The following is an 18727-nucleotide window of genomic DNA, read 5'->3' on the forward strand; positions in this document are numbered from 1 at the left end:
GTGGGACTTCTGAACCCCAAATCTATCTTCATGGGTGCAAGCAACCCTTGGGTGGGCTGACCCTAGAAAGGGTGGGGAGATACCTGGAAAACCCACTGTGGATGGTGGGGAGGCCCTGGTGGCTGCAGTGGTAGAGAGTGCAGCTTCAGCAGGGAGCTCCCTTTCTGTGGGCCTTCCAACTGGGGAGCCCCTAGTGGGGAATTGGTCTAGTGTAAAGCACCTCCTAGAGGGGTAGAGCAGAAGCTGTTTAATTAGCCCTATGTGAGATAGAAGACTGCTTAGAGGTACTGAGTGGCTGCATGGCAACCACGATAGTGGGAAGTCTGTTAATCGAGATAGTGGAAGGGGTTATCAAGAAGAGACACACTTAGTGTCACTTGGAGGAGCTGGGAGATGACCTATGGGATGGCCTTAAGAAAGAGAGACAGTTATAGAGAAGAGAGGTCATGCTCTTGGGAGATACATTAGCAGCAAGGGAGGAGCCAGCAAGAGGCCTAGGAGAGGGCGAGGAAAGAGTGGTGCCTTCAGCCCTGGAGATGGTAGAGGTGATGTCAGGAGAGGATGAGGGTATAGGGCTGAGGGTGAATATGTTGCTAAGGCCACCACCCAAGGAACCAGCCTCTGCCATGTTACAGGCCTGCCCTGTTGTAATTAAGAAAATAAAAACGCAAAGACCATGGGCTCCTTCGGGGGAAGAGCACTCCATGTTCCACCCCTGTAACCAGGGTAAGCTGGTGTCCATAGGCATCTAGTTTTGCAGAAGCCTTCAGAACGTCTGCCCACGTGGCTTTTGAGTCTTTGGGATATGGGGATGGAAAAGATTGTTTTGTTGGGTTTTGAAATGGGTAGACTGGTTTTCCTTGTGACTCACTCTTCCCTGTGGCTGTGGTTGCAAAGTGCCCACCACACCTCAGGGAATCAAGCTATTCTCGATTGGCTGACAGCCCATCAGGGTGGCCTAATCAGGGTGATTTACTATACTTATCGGCTAGGTGAAAAATGTATGCAGAGTGCCAGCAGGTGTTTTGGGAGATGGGCATAAAGAATATCAACTATAATATGGACCAGAATGCCCAAATGAGGAGTTGTTCACTGAAGAAATGAGATTTCTGGCACTCCACACATCTCCCTCATCTATCTTTGGGCCCTTAGTGACTATTCTTGTCCCTCACATAGGGCAGCCCGTAGGTGAGGCGACTCATAGTTTAGCAGATCTGGGAGTTTGAAAAAATAAGAGCATGGAAGGAAGTACAGGCTACAACTGAAAAGAGAGGTGCAAAGGGCCCCATGAAGGTCTTGAGGACCCAGATGTGGGTTGATTTGATAAAGGCTGGGGTAGTGAAAGAAACACTTGATGAGCAGCCCAATAGGATCTTGTTTGAACTGTGGCATCAATTAAAGCCACAGCAGCAGTTCCAGCCACTGAGGTCCAGAACACAGCAGCAGAGGCAGAGCCCCGTGTCTGGCCTGTGTCCCTGCAAAACTTCCTGGGGGACAGTACTCAGGCTTTACCTGGGCTCTAACATCCACAGGAGGATGATGGGGCATCACAGTTTTACTGAGGTTGGGTCAAGGACCCCACTTTGGGGATGTGGTGGGGACTGGAGGCCACCTGGATAATTAGCAATTCATTGGTCCACTGTGAATGTACAATGTGTCCTGGCACTGGTGGACACAGGAGATGAATATTCTGTGATTTATGACAACCCTGAGCATTTTCCTGAGACCCCTGCTGTGATAGATGGCTATGGGGGTAAGGCAATTAGAGTGAAGAAAACCCAAATCCCATTGGGAATAGGGCGTTTACCCACAAGGAATATACTGTGTACATTTCTCCCGTCCCTGAATATCTTTTGGGGGTAGATCCCCTGCAGGGCCTGTGGTTACAGACCATTACAGGTGAGTTCAGGCTGAAAACATGTGGTAAAGGCAGTTCTGAGGGGACATGCTCAACACCCACCTGTAGCTCTGTCTGTACCTTACCAGGTGACAAATACTAAGCAGTATAAATTGCCTGGTGACACAAGGAAATTGGAGAAACTCTATAGGAGTTGGAGAAGGTGGGCATCATAAAGCCCACTCCTAGTCTTAATTACCCAGTGTGGCCAGTGAAAAAGTCAGATGACTCTTGGCATATGACAATGGATTACAGGGAACTGAAAAAGTCACATCCCCTTTGCACGGTGCTGGCCCTCTATAGCAGCCCTTATGGACACCCTCGGTCATGAACTAGTGACTTACCATTATGTTGTGGACTTTGCTTATGCCTTCTTCTCTATTGCCATAGCACAGGAAACTCAGGAGCAGTTTGCCTTTATGTCTGAAGGCTGGGAGTGCACATACCCTGTCCTTCCACAGGGATAACTCCACAGTCTCACCAGTTGTCACTGACTTGTAGTCCAGGACTTGGCCACATGGAAAATACTACAAACGGTGTGGCTATATCACTGCATTGATAATATCATGCTCATGTCTGATCCTCTTGCAGATTTAGAATTGTCAGTTCATAGACTGCTGCAACTTCTAGATGAGAAAGGATGGGCTGTGAGCATCACCAAGGACCTGGTTTGTCAGTAAATTCTTGATGGTTGTCTGCCCAACCTGGCAAACTAATGTTATCCCAGAAGCAGTCATAGACAAGATCCAGGCTTTCCCTACCCCTACCACTGTGGCAGTATTACAAGAGATTTTGGACCTTTTGGGCTACTGGAGAGTGTTAATCCCACACTTGGCACAAATTCTGAAGCCCTTATACTAATGTGTATGAAAGGGCATCAGGTTGGACTGGGATGAAGCATGTGCTACTGCTTTTTACTGCTACTAAGTGAGCAGTCAAGGCTATACAGGCCTTGAGTGTAATTGATTCATCAAGACAGCTAACAGATGTCATATATGTAGACAAATAGATAGCATGTATGCATACATGAATGTATATATACATAGATGCTATCAAAGAATAGTGAAGAGGTGAATGTTAGACATTTTAGATAAATTCTTATTCTGTAATTGGGTAGAAAATAAACTATTTTCTGTCTATCAAATTTTGAAGTTTTAGACTACTTTGGAAATAGCAATTATTTTATACCTGAACAAAATTATTTCAGGTTAAGCTTCATAGAAAATAAATAGTTCACTACAAAGCAAAAATTTTCCAAAACATATGAAAGTATGAATTTATTGGTGAAAATTTCTGTTCTATCCATTCCATCTAGCACATGAAATATCTAAATGTTTTGGGAGTATATGTGTTTGTATATTATCTCATGAAATCAATAGTGGAAGCAAGGATTTATGATAACAAAGACATTTTAAATTTTATCAACTATAATTTTTAGTAATAGGAAATAAATTAATTTGACTAGTAGAGACAAATTTTTACTGATCATCACACAATATCTCCACGTGGGGGACTTAGCACAATATTTATTGAGAAAGAAGTATCAGAAAATTGAAATGAATTCAAAATGTTAGATGGAAGACAGGAAACTTCATTTCCTCCTTATAGATTTAAAATTTGGGTTCTAAAGAAGAAAAATGGTTGAAAATCTGAGGTTTCTGTATCCTCTGAGTGAATAATTCCTCATTTATAAAACTTGCAAGACATCTTAAATTTCTAGAAAGTGGGAACAAAATCATAACAGCACATAGCATAATGAGCTATCAATAAATAGTAATTATTATTATCATTTAAATATGTGTATTCGTATAGTTGTGAATATGTTTCAGAATTTAAATTAAAAGAGAATATTCCCAGTTGTTTAAGTTTCGAGTTTATTATAACTGATGACATACTCATAAATATAAATGGTAAGTGACAGATAAGTATCTATATTTGAAAGATGCAAAAAAACCCTCAGTAACAGATGAGGAAGAAAAGTGTCTCTTAATTGATGATATCTACAGATACTTGATAGAGATGATTGTATGTTTACACAATTTTGAGAAATGTATTAACAGATTTGCTATGGCTAATAATTCCAAAATTGAGGGAATTTTTAAAGCCAGAGTGGGAAGAATACTTTTAGAATGTTGAGAATGATACAAAATGTAGTGTTATTTTGGAAATAGGTTGTACATGGTGATAAGCCAGGGACAAATTGTAGAAACCTTTGTAAACTAATCTGAAGTATCTATATGGGCAATGATAATTAATTTAGAATTATTTTTGACTCCATAGGTTTTTCTGATGTTATTAGCCTTCAGGGTGCCTGTTAGAACTGCTACTGTTGGCCTCTGAATCATGAATCCATGGATAGTTTACTATTTCAATTTTTTGTTTTTAAGATTGTGTCTTTAAAAGCAACACAACTTTTTAAATACACATACAGCTTATTCTTGAGAGAACTTCCACAGAAATGTGGAAATGCTTCCCTGAAATGCTTTTAGATTTTTTGCTCTAGTGAGGTAGGCGAGACAAGAAATGGGATACTAAGATAGGAGATATTTGTTGACCACCCACTAAATATACTGCTGAAAGCTGAATTAGGTTTTCCACTGTGATCAGAATACTCAAAATATTCTATTCCTAATAAATGTGATCTGCTTTATTTGTAATTTGAATTTTCAATGCTTCAGCTTTGTCTACATTTAGCTATTATTACCATCTCTACTTCTTTACTTCACATTTTCTGCTCAACACTCTTTTCCTTGCCCTGTAATCCACCAGTTCACTTAGTCAGCAGCTCTTTCAAACTCCACCTTTCCAAATTCATGTGTCATCTTTTATTGTCATTGAAATGAATCTCAGTAATATTTAGCACAGGTTACCACTACCTTTTTATTTATATAATCTATTTCTCCTCTTTAAATGACACATTATCATGTGGGTTTCTCTGACTGCATTGGTATTTTTTTGTTGGTTTTTGTTGTGACTGGTTCCTTGCTGCTAGAATCCCCAGAGCTCTAAGACTCCATATGAACCCCTTCCTCTTTATAGTCCTTATTGACATTTCACTCACTTACCTAATGATGGAGCACTTCTGATTCCAAATTGTGTGTGTGTGTCAGTGTGTGTTTGTAAACTGGCTAAAAATGTTTCAAAATTGTTGATAAATTCTAAAGAGCAGATTGAGAAAGCTCAGAGAACACATGAAGAAAATGAGAAAAAATTAGGAATATCTTTTTTTAAACTGATGAAAAGAAAGGCAAAAAACCAACAAAACCCCAACCTCTTGAAGGCAAAGGAAAATACATATTCCCTACATAGCGACAACGTGTTAGAGTAGGCAGTTAGATCGACATGAGCAGGAGGGTGGTGGCCACACAGTCTCCATCCAGTCTCTGCCCCAGATGCTGTCCTGTCCCCCTTAGACCAATCTCTCCTGTGGTTTAACACAAACTGATAAGCAAAAGATACAGGTCACTGAGACATTCCCAATTTTGGTGCATGTGCACTTAAGGAAAATCCTGTCTGCTAATAACCCTGAGGCCATTATAATATCATTTACACTGCAGTTTCAGTCCCACTGTGGATTTTGGTTAGGTGCTCATGAGAAGGGACAAACACAAACATTGGAAAGAGGCTGAAGGGGAGGAATTAAGGTGGGTATAAACGATGGTGTGGGTATGACAAAATGGGGAGGGGCGAAAAAACCAAATGAACCCCCATAAAAAGACACAATGGAAAACCTGGTGGCTGCTACCCATCTTCAGGGTCATCCTGTTCCTCTGTCTTTGGAATGTACTTTCCTTTCACTTTGCTAAATAAAAAACACTTTTCAGCTTTAACTCTCTATCTATCTGGTCTCTAAACCGAGGTCTTCAAGGAGAACAGAGGAATTCCACAATCCACCTCCAGGTAACAAACCTGGATCGTAAGACAAAAATGCAAGGGAAATGAAAACTTTCTCAGATACGCTTAAACGGAGTGAATCTATTCCGAGCAAAACTACCCCTACAGGAGATGTTACAGGATTTCCTTCCAGCAAACCAAATCATATAAGTAAAAAATAAAGGGGTTTAAAAATGGAACAAAGAAAGGTAAAATATAATGTTTTCTCATTTTAATTGCTCTAAAATTTAAGTGGCTGTAACAATGATGGTAATAATGTTTTGGGTGTTTAGTGAAATGAAAATTATGGCAAAATGCATAAAGTTGAGAGAGATATTTTAGGAATTTATGATCATAAGTTGCTTCCCCTTAAAGGAGGATGGTATAAATTTTTTGATGTAGACAGACCATTTTGAAAAACATTTTCTGAACCACTAGGAAAATGAAAAATGGTTTTAAAATTACTCTGTTGTAAGTTAGGAAATACTCCTTTAAATATACTATTAGGAAGGAAGTCCCAAGGAAAACTGCAAAAATTTGACATGAGTCCTGTCAGTCTGGGGAAAGGAAATCCCAGGGCAAAATACCCCTAAAAACCAAAATCAGTCAAAGGGAGAAATAAAGTTTAAAACCCGTTTATTTCTCACAAACTGCAGTTCCAGTCCGTCTTTCTTCTCTTTCTCAAGGAGCAGCAACACCGACCAACCCCTCACCACTTAGGTACAGATAAGCCCTCTGTAGCCCAGGTAATCACCCATTGATATGGAGATGACCTTCTCCACCCCTCAGGAAAGATGCAAATGCACTAAAGCCATACTTCTTTACAGCTCTGAACGCCTGTTGATATGCAGATATACTAAAGCCAGGTGAGATATTCTGGAAATGCTACAATTTTACCTATAGTCCACATAACATAAATAAGTGTGGAGATGAAACATCCTCATTACTGAAAAATACAAACATAGACAGACAAATAGACAGGTAGAAATGTACATTAGTAGAAACTGGGTAAGTATTTTCCAATATAAATGAGTTTGTTGATAAACCATCTGCTCCTTGAAACATCAACACAAACTATGTCACCAGAGCAAAATAGCAGTGAGGACTTGAGAGGCCATGGTCTAGGATGAAGGATACATAGTAAGAGGATCCCCCCATGTTTTTTCTCTTAGAGTCTCTTGTTGTTTCATATGTAGTGGTGGGGAACGACCAAGTAGAAAGTTGTGGATAATGGCTTTTCTCTCTCACATGGGACTGGGGAGAAACACACTGGAATCCACATCTATCAGTGCAAACAGGACTATTCTTGAAGAGAAGAAAAACCCTCTATACAAGGGAATTGATAACTAATGAGCCTGACCATTTTTGAGTGTTTTTCCTTAAGCTCATTTTAAAAGTCCTAAATTGCAAGCAATGGAAGCTTGAGGTCACAAGTACAAAGTAGAATCTGACTGATGAAGAATCTAAGAGCTTAAGAGTAAATTCCTGCAGTCTCCTAGTCTCTGGAGACAAAAACTTGAAGCTATGATTTGCCAAAGTGGAAGAGGAAAATACTTAAGCTTTTAATGGAGACCACTGAAATCTTATACTCTAACAATAAGCACAGTGAATTCGTCACTTTGCAAAATGTGAGGAGCAAGTTTGAACAATCTTATTGCATGTTTTGGTCAAGGTTGCCTGCCTTTACCTGAAGGGCCCCCACACATAAGATGGCAAACCTCCTGCTTCTCTTCCGGGTCCTCGGTTCCAGCCGGCGCCACCTGAAGCCCAATCACCCCTCCCCCTGCCCAATCCCAGCACCTAGCCAATAGCCACCAGCCCCGTAGAAGTAACACCACAATCACCCCATGCCCCTTCCTATATAATCCAGCACCTTTCCCTAATAAAGCAGAATTCTCCGGTAAATTGCTGCTGTGTGTCTCTCCTTTCTTTTCATTGGTGCTGAAACCCGGGAGACGGGACACCCCAACTGGGCCCCGTCTTCCCCCGACCCCAGCAGCAGCTTGCCCTCGTCCTCTTTTTCTGGCGCTGGCTCCTCACACTCACCACTCCTCTCTGGCCTTTGGTTAAGTTTTCCCCCAGAGTGGGCCACTCTTCCCCAAGCTATCGCAGCGCCATTAACCGTGATCGTCCGGCAAGTCACTGATGCTCGGGGACAAGGAGAGAACTCTCCCCGCCTTAGGCCTTCACGACTGCGGCGGACCCTCAGGCCCCTCCTCCAACAGCCACAAACGAGGTGACTCCTTTGCTGATGAGAACGCTCCCTTCTCCCCCCCACTCCTCCTTCTGTTCCTTCCACCGAAAATTCCTAGTACTAGGTACCTCGTGACTCTGCCACTCTGCCTTCTTAGAGAAGTCTGGGTGACGACCCACACTTCCTAAGAAACCGACTCGTATACGAGTTTCCGCAGACCACCAAGGATCATCGGGGACGCCCGTTGTCTCCTTGCGGTCTGCTCCCAGTCCGAGGATCTCCGTTCGTCTTCCCCTGTTTGTCTCCTTCTCTGTCCTTTAGCCATGGGAGCCTCCTCATCCCTCCCTGGAAGTTCAACTCTTGAATGCCTGCTCAAGCATCTAGCCACCCTCTCCCTGACGCCTGATATAAAACCAAAACTTCTCCGTAAATACTGCTCCCAAGATTGGCCGACATAACCCCTAGACAATAGCATCCAATGGCCCGCAGGGGGAACTCTTGATCCTAACATCACTCACGATCTCTTTGACTACTGCCAGAAAAAATGGAAGGAGATTCCCTATACCGAAGCTTTCCACCTCCTCCCCCCACATCTCCCCAAGTTCTCCTAGCCTGCAAGCTGTCTCCCCTGCAAAAACCTCCCTTTCACTCCCTTCCCCCTCCTACAACCCCTCCGACCTCTTCCCTTCCTCTGCGGCCACCACCTTCCCCTCCTCTCCCACAACAGCCCCTCCCCCTTCCTCCACCACCATCTCCTCCCCCACCTCACTCCCCTTGCAGTTGAAGCCTGAGCCTTTAAGCACCCCTCCAACTAATTTCCAGGAGCCTCCTCTGTCTTTGCCCCCATCACCTGTTTCTCCCCCAAAGACTGAGCCTGACCACTTCAGTCCCCCTCAGACTTGGTCCTGAAAGCCTCCCAAAATTATCGCATCTATCACCTGTTTCTCCCCCACAGACTGAGCCAGAACCCTTCAGTCCTCCTCAGACTCGGTCCCGAGGGCCTCCCAAAATTATTGCCCCCCTCCGAGAAGTAGCAGGATCTGAAGAGCGCATTCACGTCCCTTTCTCCTTAGGAGATTTAGCCCAACTGGAAAAACGCCTAGGTTCCTTTTCCACTGATCCCACGACATATATCAAGGAGTTTCAATGGACCCTCCAGTCATACAGCCTCACACATCATGACATTTTCATGCTCCTGGCCAATACCCTCCTTCCTGAAGAGTGCAGATGAGTTTGGGACTTCGCCCAAACGCACGCCACCGAAACCCACAGGACTGACCCCACCTATACCCCTGGCCGCACCGCTGCCCCGAACAAGACCCACACTGGGATTATAACACTTCCATGGGTCTCCGCTCTCAAGATATTTTTGCCTCCTGCTTAATAGCAGGTCTGACAAAGGAAGCTCGTAAAGTAGTCAATTTTCAAAAGCTCCATCCAAGTTCTTAGACAGACTCACTCAAGCCCTATTACAGTATACCAGCCTGGACCCAGAAACTCCTGACGGAAGACATGTCTTTATGACATACTTCCTAGCTCAAAGCTACCCCAACATTAAAGCTAAACTCAAAAAGTTAGAACAGGGCCCCGCTACCCCACAGACTGAGATCCTAACAGTGGCCTTTAAAGTCTTCCATAACCGGGAGGAGAAGAAAGAACGCCTTAAACAAAAGGCTGATCAGGCCAATTTCCAAATGTTGGCCCAGCTGATAAAACCACAACCTGGGCACTCCTCTACAAACAAGCCCCCCACAGGAGCTTGTTTCAAGTACAGACAAGAAGGACATTAGACAAGGGCTACCAACTCATGCCCCAGATGCCACAAAAAGGGCCACTGGGTGTCTGATTGCCCAGCCACCCGAAGGGGAGGCTGGACGAACAACCCCCATCCTAAGCCCGCCGTAGTGGGGCTGGCAGAAGAAGATTGACGGGGCCCGGGGGCTTCTCGTCCGACCATTTCCATCACCAAACAGGAGCCCAGGGTTACTTTAATAGTAGACGGTCGCCCCATCTCCTTCTTCCTAGATACAAGAGCCACCTTCTCAGTCTTGTGGGAATACCGGGGCCCTATCATGCCTGCCATTACTCCTACAGTCGGGGTAGGAGGTAAACAGATTTTCCCATTAAACCCCCACCTTTTATGCACAATCCAGGACAATCCCATACCTTTCTCCCACTCCTTCCTGGTTATGCCCCAGTGTCCCATCCCCTTACTAAGATGGGACATCCTTTCTCTCCTCCATGTATCCATAACTATATCCACTCCCACAGCCCCCAGTACTCCCTTTCTAATGGCCCTCATAGCTGACAACACCCCTGTACCCAATGAAAGTTCCAGTTCCACCCTCATACATCCTGTAAATCCCAAAGTTTGGGACATTACAAGCCCCTCCATGGCTCTATATCCCCCTGCCTCTATCAAATTACGTAACCCCTCTCAGTATATCTGTCAGGCCCAATACCCCCTAACTACTTCAGCCCTCATAGGCCTCCAACAAATCATTCAAGATCTTTTAAACAAAAATTACCTCAGACCCACTCACTCCCCGTTTAATACTCCCATATTAGCTGTTAAAAAAACCAACGTATCTTTCCCCCTTGTCCAAGAGCTTCACCTCATTAACATGGCCATCGTCCCTACCCATCCCTTAGTCCCAAATCCATACACCCTTTTATCGCAGATCCCTGCCTCGGCCTCCCACTTCTCAGTCCTAGATTTCAAGGATGCATTTTTTTCTATCCCTCTGGACCCCTCCTCCCAAGCTTTTCTCGCCTTCACCTAGACGGACCCATACACAAGACATTCTGAACAACTCACTTGGACAGTTTTGCCACAAAGCTTCCGAGTCCACCTTATTACAGTATGTGGACGATCTTCTACTCTGCAGTCCCTCGTGGGAACAGTCTCTCAACTTGACACTGCCTCCCTGCTTAACCTTCTAGCTTAAAGAGGTTAGCGGGTATCCCCTGTCAAAGCTCAAATCTCTTCCCCTTCTGTCACTTACCTATGATTTCTTCTATCTCAACAAAGAAAGTCCATTACCTTAGACAGAAAACGGCTCCTCTCTGACCTGCCCGTTCCCAAAACTAAGACATAAATCCTTTCCTTTCTAGGCCTGGCTGGGTATTTTAGAGCGTGGGTCCCTAACTTCTCCCTGTTGGCAAGACCCCTATATGACCTCAGCAAGGGCCCCCCTGAAGATCCATTATCCTCCTCACCCCGACACTCCTTCATTAAGCTCCGTCGAGCCCTTGTGGAAGCTCCAGCTCTCCATCTTCCTGATTTGTCGAAGCCCTTCTCATTATACATTCATGAGAGGTCCAGTCAAGCTCTAGGAGTCCTAAGCCAATATTATGGCCCATCCTTTGCCGCAGTAGCTTATCTTTCCAAGCAATTAGACCCCACAGTTCGGGGATGGGCTCCCTGCCTACGGGCATTAGCCGCTGGACAGCTCTTGCAGAAGGAAGCTCATAAACTGACATTCGGGATGCCCCTTACCATTCTGTCCCCTCATGACCTAAAGGATCTCTTAACCTACAAAAGTTTACTGACTCTCCCTCCCTCCAGACTCCTGACCTTACTGTCCTCTTTCCTCCAAAATCCCGTTCACCCCCTTTGCCATCCATACCCGAATCATGACTTTTTCCTCCTTTACTGCTCCCTCGCTCTCTCTCGCTTTTTTTTCCTCATTCCTATTGTCTTCCCCGCCACCCCAGCCTCCTTTTGTATGGCGATTCAATGTCAGACATACTTACACAGAGCATCAAACAAAAATTACTGCCCTCATTGCCACATCAGACTGCCCTCTGAAAGGCTGCTCCAAACCTTTATACCTCCACTTTTCTCCCCTCCACTGAAGTGTTCCCTAGTAGCTACCTTTATTCTCCCTACCTCTGCTTCCTCTATGACCAAAGACAAGCCTATTGTAGGCGATGGCCAGACACCTACAGAGATGTCCCTACTGGTCTTGCGCCATTCACTACATGGGTAACTCCAGGTACCCACAGTATTACTCCTCCAACCCATTCCCTTCAATACTAACAAACCCCTTCCTCACCTGGCTGTGGCCCATTGAAGGCCCTATAATAATCATTCTTCTCGCCTGTCTCTTCTTACCTTGTATAGTAAAGTTTATCAAATCCCAAGTCGGTAAAATCTCTAATCAAACTTTCAACCAGCTTTTACTCAGGAACTACCAGCTTTTAGCCACAGAAGATCCCTCACCCTCACGTAACCTCCTCACCACATGCTGAGATGGACCCCTCTCTCCGCTGGAAACTGTTCCTGGAAACAATGGCCGCAGAGGCCTGGCTTCTGGCACCCGTATCCTCTTGGCACAATTAGAATCAAAAAATCCTCGACCTATGGTTACAGGGAACCTTCATTGATTTACAACCTGAAAAAGTCCACATCTACTTGTCCTTACTGTGGAGAGTCCTATCAACCCTTTCTTCCAAGTCCTCAAGCCCTCACTCCCTTCTCTGCCCCCGTTCAGCAGGAAGCAGTCAGAGAGAAAGCAACGTCCACAACCCCATAGAGGAGAAAGGGGGGAATGAAGGGCCCCCACCCATAAGATGGCGAACCTCCTGCTTCTCTTCTGGGTCCTCGGTTCCTGCCGGCGCCACCTGAAGCCCAATCAACCCTCGCTCCCCCTAATCCCAGCATCTATACAATAGCCACCAGCTCCGTAGAAGTAACACCACAATCACCCCATGCCCTTTCCTATATATCCCAGCACCTTTCCCTAATAAAGTGGAATTCTCCGGTGAATTGCTGCTGTGTGTCGCTCCTTTCCTCTCATTACCTTTGTGCCAGAATAAATTAAATTTTATTCGTAGGAATAAATCACCACCCACAGCCTTTAACATTTGCATACCATTTTAAGTATGCAATAAAAATTCACATGAGTACCAGAGGGAGGCTTAAATGACCAACCATGAAAATAACTGAAATAGGAAGAGGCCTGAGTACATCTACATATATTTAGCACACAGTCTGAAAAATAATTAGAAATTGTATTTTCATTCAGGAACTAAGAAATTATTTGAAATGATTAGTATTAATGTTCAAGAAACAAGCTATCCAATATTTGGAAGCAGAAAACAGGCATTTTTGAACTGGAAAATTACTTAGGAGAAATATCCAGAATGATTCTTATAAAAACTGCACGAACCTGCATTCTTTCCTGTAGGACTGTAAGACAAAATGGCCTTATTCTGGTCTGCGCTTCCCCCCAGTGAGGAGACGAGTTCCACGGCAGATCATGCAACAAGCAAGAGGTTTATTGTAATTCCAGCTAGCTGGGGTCCAAGTGTCTGCCCGACACAGCAGGTTTCAACAAGGACTCCGAGCACTCAAAGCCAAGGGTTTATATAGCATTTTCAAAACACTTAACTCATAGTAATTTTCCACAGCTGCACATTATTTTTTGCAAGACATACATCCTGGGGTTAAGCGAGAGCAAGATAAGCCCACTCCTCAATTGTTAGGGAGGTTCTGCACGATAAGCTTGGTATGTAAGATTAGCTGACCAAGGTTGGCTGACCAAAGGCCACAGCTGCCTTATTCCGGTGTTCATGATTGATTATCTTGCTTTTCTCGGCCTTACCCAGTTCCAGTTCACACACACTCAGGAAATGGCTTTTAGGCCCTTAAGATGGCTACTCTTATGCTAACCTATTTTTATTCTTACATTTAACCTATTTCTATTCTTACAGGACACAGTAAAGAAATTAAACAACTTTGAAATATTAGTCCTAGAAAACAGGTTTTGATATTAACATAGATTTGATAGAATTTGAGAACGACAAATATTTCAATGGTTCAACACAAAAAATTTTTAACTCTAATTATTGAGGTTTGGATGTTGAAACTTGCATGAATTCATTGTGTTTCTGGGCAGGTATGGCCTACAATGGTGTCCAGAAGAACCTTGGTGTGTTTTGTCTTGTTGATTCCCCATCCCTAGGGTAATTGCTCATAGTTATGGCTCCCAGGGCCTTGCCACCTATCTTTATTACAGCAGATGAGAGGGTAATGGAGAAAGGGAGGGCAAACCCTATTTATCAAGGAATAATCCCTGGAAATTGCACGTTATCTCTATTTATAGTCTTTGGACAGAATTTAGTTACATGACCAAAGTAAGTTGCAAGGAAGCCTAACTATAGACATAAATAGTTCACTGATAAAGAGGAATTGTAGAATGCTTTGATATTATGAAATCTTTAAGATTCCACTAGATGATATCACAGACGACGGGGAGGAAAGACGAATTTCACGATAGAAATAGAATTGCATACAGGACATGAGATGCTAGGTGTATCTGGAGAATTGACCGTGTTACATTTAGCCTGAGGTACAGTTTGTTCTATGACAGGCTAAATTCTCCAATTTATATTGTCAGTCTTTATTACCAATTAAATTTTTTTTTTGCCTCTAAATCCTTATTTCTACACATGGGATTGCAAAACATCAGTGTGTGGGAAGGCAAGCATGTATCAGGAAAATCTATGCTGAATTTTCTGGAGACAATTGAAGTTAGTATTTTTCTTTTCCATTGGTTATTTAAAAAAATATTTAGTGCCTGGGGAAAGCCCTGGCACACATATAAATCTCTGATCCTATGGGAATGGTTTTCTTGCATCTCATAGCCTGCTGAGAATTCTTCATAATCTTTAGATGTTTTCCTTCAGGGCACAGATAGCACAATTACTCCATGGGATTAGTGTTGGTTAATTTATATGGCACTGCAAATAATACTTATAATAAGTATTGAATACATGAATAAGTAAATTATAGTAATGGGAAAATTTAATACACTAGTCTAAAATTTGAAAAAATAAAAACCTTTACAAAGTTGCCATTTATAAGATGAAAAACACTCGTACAGTTGATTAGAGTGAGATCCATCAGAGAGGAATGGAATGCCAGTTTGTTCTGTTCAATAGGACGATAAAGTAGCTAAATGTGGATGCAGAAGTGTTCAATTTTGTCTGAAAAAATCTGTGTATATCTTCTTGTAAATACTGTTTGAATTTTTAAGTGTTTATGGCGGACTGCTTTGGACTCAAATAAATGAAAAGAATTGGTATGTCTAAAATGTAAAGACCATGTTTCCCATGAGATATATTTTAACATATTTTTTCTAATTTTATCATTACAGTATTAATGTTATTGTTTCTAAACTTTTAGTTCTGATTTAGAGAAAATGGTGAAAGAAGACAAATGGAATACCATGGCTATTTAGTATTGAAAAAACTGTTTGTAACATTTATCTGATAGTCACAATGCTTAACACAAATAAACCTCATTGCTTTCTGAGGCCTGTCCTCTGATGGTTTGCTAATGTGACCTGTGTTAATTTTTTACAGAATAGCCTTTCTTGGTATCTTCATCATCAGCCACAGATGCTTGGGAATAGTTGGTGTGGGCAACTGTTGAAATTGCAAGAAGAAATAATTTGACACGGTAGAATTCTGACTTAAGTGTTTTAATTTATTCTTACACCATTGCCGTGGGAGTAATTTGTATAAATGAACTAAAATGTACAATAGATTGCTTCATAAACATTTGAACATAAAAGGAATGTACTTGAAATACAACAGTCGTTTTTTTTTCAACGAAATTGTGTACATTATTACCATGATTTTGACAGATCTCATTTTCTTATCTTAGTATCCTACTATAAACTCCTCTAGATATTATTATAAATAACTTTTGTTTACCTTATATGTTTTTTTGATTTATACACGCCTTTTCAAAAATCATGTATGTTTTAGAGGTTGGAAACAATTATCTTGATTTTGTCAAGACAAATACTGTGTTATCTAATGTCTATCAAGAAACTTTAACCTTTTTTGTATTTGATGATGAAAATATACCAATGAAGACAATTTTTTTCAGGGATACTAATTTCTTTAAAGAAACACACTAAAATAAGTCCTGTAATTATTTACACAAAATATACTTTTGAAAGAACAACTTTGGAAAATAATCCTGAGCTTCAATTTACTAGCTGTGCAAATCTAAACAATACAACTCTTTTAGTATGCACCTGGTGGTGAGAATAGTATTGTGTAATGAACACTTTCCTAGTTATGTGTTAGCAAAACATTTGAATATCCTACAGTAGGTAAAAGTGTGCCTTCTAAAATTCATGTAACCACTATTCTGAGATTCATTCAGATACGTATTTCTCATCTCTTTTAGACCATGCTGATTTCAAACTTGTTTATTTCAGTGTGTGTTTCAGACAAAGAATAAAAAGATAAGTAAAAGAATAGAAGCAGATGGAGAGAAATTTAATTGTTAAACATTTTCTCATTTTTCAATAAACTTTAATTGGTAAATTATGTATTTTCAATTAATTTATATAATCTTAATTTTCAAATTTATGCATATTAACATATTTTTTAACTTTTAATTTTTTCATCAAATTTACTCTCCTACTTCTAAAATCCCTTCTTACCTCTTTAGGTTTCCATAAGCTTTGTTTTCACCATTTTGCTTTACCTCTCACACCTCATACAATCTCCTGAACATGTATTTTTATATTTCTGCTTCTATTTCCTTTAATTCTCATTTTTCACTATATTTTTCTTGTTCTATTCTCAGAATCATAAAATAAATAAGAAAACTGAAATTAAAAGAACATTCTTACTGATTTGGTTTTGGGGTACAGTGTAGGTAGGGTGGGGATAACAGAGATTCAAGTAATGTAAATACTAGTAAATACAACAAATAAATACATCCCAGTGCCTTAAGTAATTTGAAATTGGATCTCATTAATCATGAAAATAAATAACAACAAGATTCAGGCATTGGAGTTTGTTTAGATGAGTAAACCTGTACAGGCGTACTAATTCAATGAATGATGGCTACAGTGTGTGTGTGGTGTATGTGTGTGTGTGTGTATGTCTGTGTGTTTGTGGACATGCATGTGTGTGTTAAATATAAAACATGGGCTGATGTACTTGCAATGATAGCTATCATTGTGATCCAGTATGCAAACTTCTTATATTGAACTGAAAATAGCCTCCATCCTAAACTCTTGCATAAAACTAAGAGAGAAAAAAGTTTCATTCTGTTTTGAAAGTCACTCTGATGTCCCACCATTTCATAAATATAAAAAAATGCTGAGCAATTACGGTCATCATGTAGGTTATCCTCTGGTAGAACTGCAAACTAAAGGCTGAACTCTCTCTCCAGATGCTCTGGAAGGCAAACTACTGTTCTTCCTGCCATGACCAACTTTAGAACGAGAATGAGCTTTGTGTTGCTCCAGCTGAAACATCACCTTCACCACTAATTGTCACTGTTACTTTCTCATTGGGATCCTCACTTTCTTTTTCTTCTTTTTCCATTTAGACCTGGACAAGTAGAGGACAGTATTGGGGAACCACACAAGAGTGACAGTGCTCATCCTAGCAGGTCTGACTGATGATCCACAACTGAAGGCAGTGGTATTTACCTTCCTGCTGCTCACCTACCTGCTCAGCATCACCGGCAATCTGATTATCATAACACTCACCCTGCTGGATACTCACCTCAAGACCCCCATGTACTTCTTCCTTCGGAATTTTTCCTTTTTAGAAATTTCCTTCACAACTACATGCATCCCTAAATTGCTGGTGATGATGGCAACTGGGGACAAAACCATTTCCTATAACAGTTGTGCAGCTCAAGTGTTTTTTGTCTTCCTTCTCGGAGCATCTGAATTTACCTGCTGGCAGCCATGTCCTATGACCACTATGTTGCCATCTGTAAGCCCCTGCATTACACAGCCATCATGAGCACTAAAATCTGCACACAGCTTCTCTTCTGTTGTTGGCTTGCTGGGTTCTTTACCATCTTTATACCTCTCCTCTTGGGCCTAAACCTTGATTTATGTGACTCCAACACTGTTGATCATTTCTATTGTGACACAACTCTCATGCAGATCTCCTGCTCAGACACACGGCTCATCGAGACGATGGGATTCATTTCTGCTTCAATGACCCTTGTGGTCACGTTAGTATTGGTGATAATATCATATACGTACATCGCATTAACAATTCTAAAAATCCCTTCAGCTAATCAGAGGAAAAAAGCTTTTTCAACATGTTCTTCTCACATGATTGTGATCTCCCTTTCTTATGGCAGCTGCATCTTCATGTATGTTAAACCATCAGTGAAACAGAGAGTATCTTTTTCCAAAGGAATTGCAGTGCTCAATACCTCCGTTGCACCACTTTGAACCCTTTCATCTACACCTTACGGAACCAACAGGTGAAACAAGCGTTCATGAATAATATACGGAGGGTTGTTTCTCTCTCAAACAAATGAATATCCTATTGCATCACATGTAAAGAAATAAGCAAAGTCGTTCCTAGTAATACCAGTGTATCCAATAGTCGCTTCCAATATAAAATTTCCTCCTTTATTTTGGTTTCTTTTCTTTGATATTCTGTTTTTTCTTATTTCAAGCTTTGTTTTTACAAAAATCTTTGTTCCAAAGAAGGTAATTTTCTTTACAGTCTTCAATACAGATTATTTCCACTTTGTTTTCTTTCCTGTGGATATCTGAAAGAAATTTAGCTGTTTTTCAATTTTTCCTCTTTTGTCTTTGTATTCTATCTAGTTAGTCAAGAATATAAAATATTTTTCATTAAAATATATTGAATATAGCATGCAATGTAAAGGTTATTATCATTCTTTCTTTGCACTTGGTTCTAACCAGCTTGATACTAATGTTCACATTTATTTTTTATAATATTGCCAACTT

General features: G+C 41.5%; 1 pseudogene; it reads left to right on the forward strand.

Moving 5' to 3' along the window:
* Positions 1 to 548: 548 nt before the first annotated feature.
* Positions 549 to 18288, forward strand: LOC130679274 (olfactory receptor 6C74-like; annotated as a pseudogene).
* The last annotated feature ends 439 nt before the right edge of the window (positions 18289 to 18727 follow it).

This window comes from Manis pentadactyla, chromosome 10 (genome assembly GCF_030020395.1).
Source record: "Manis pentadactyla isolate mManPen7 chromosome 10, mManPen7.hap1, whole genome shotgun sequence".
Lineage (NCBI taxonomy): Eukaryota > Metazoa > Chordata > Mammalia > Pholidota > Manidae > Manis > Manis pentadactyla.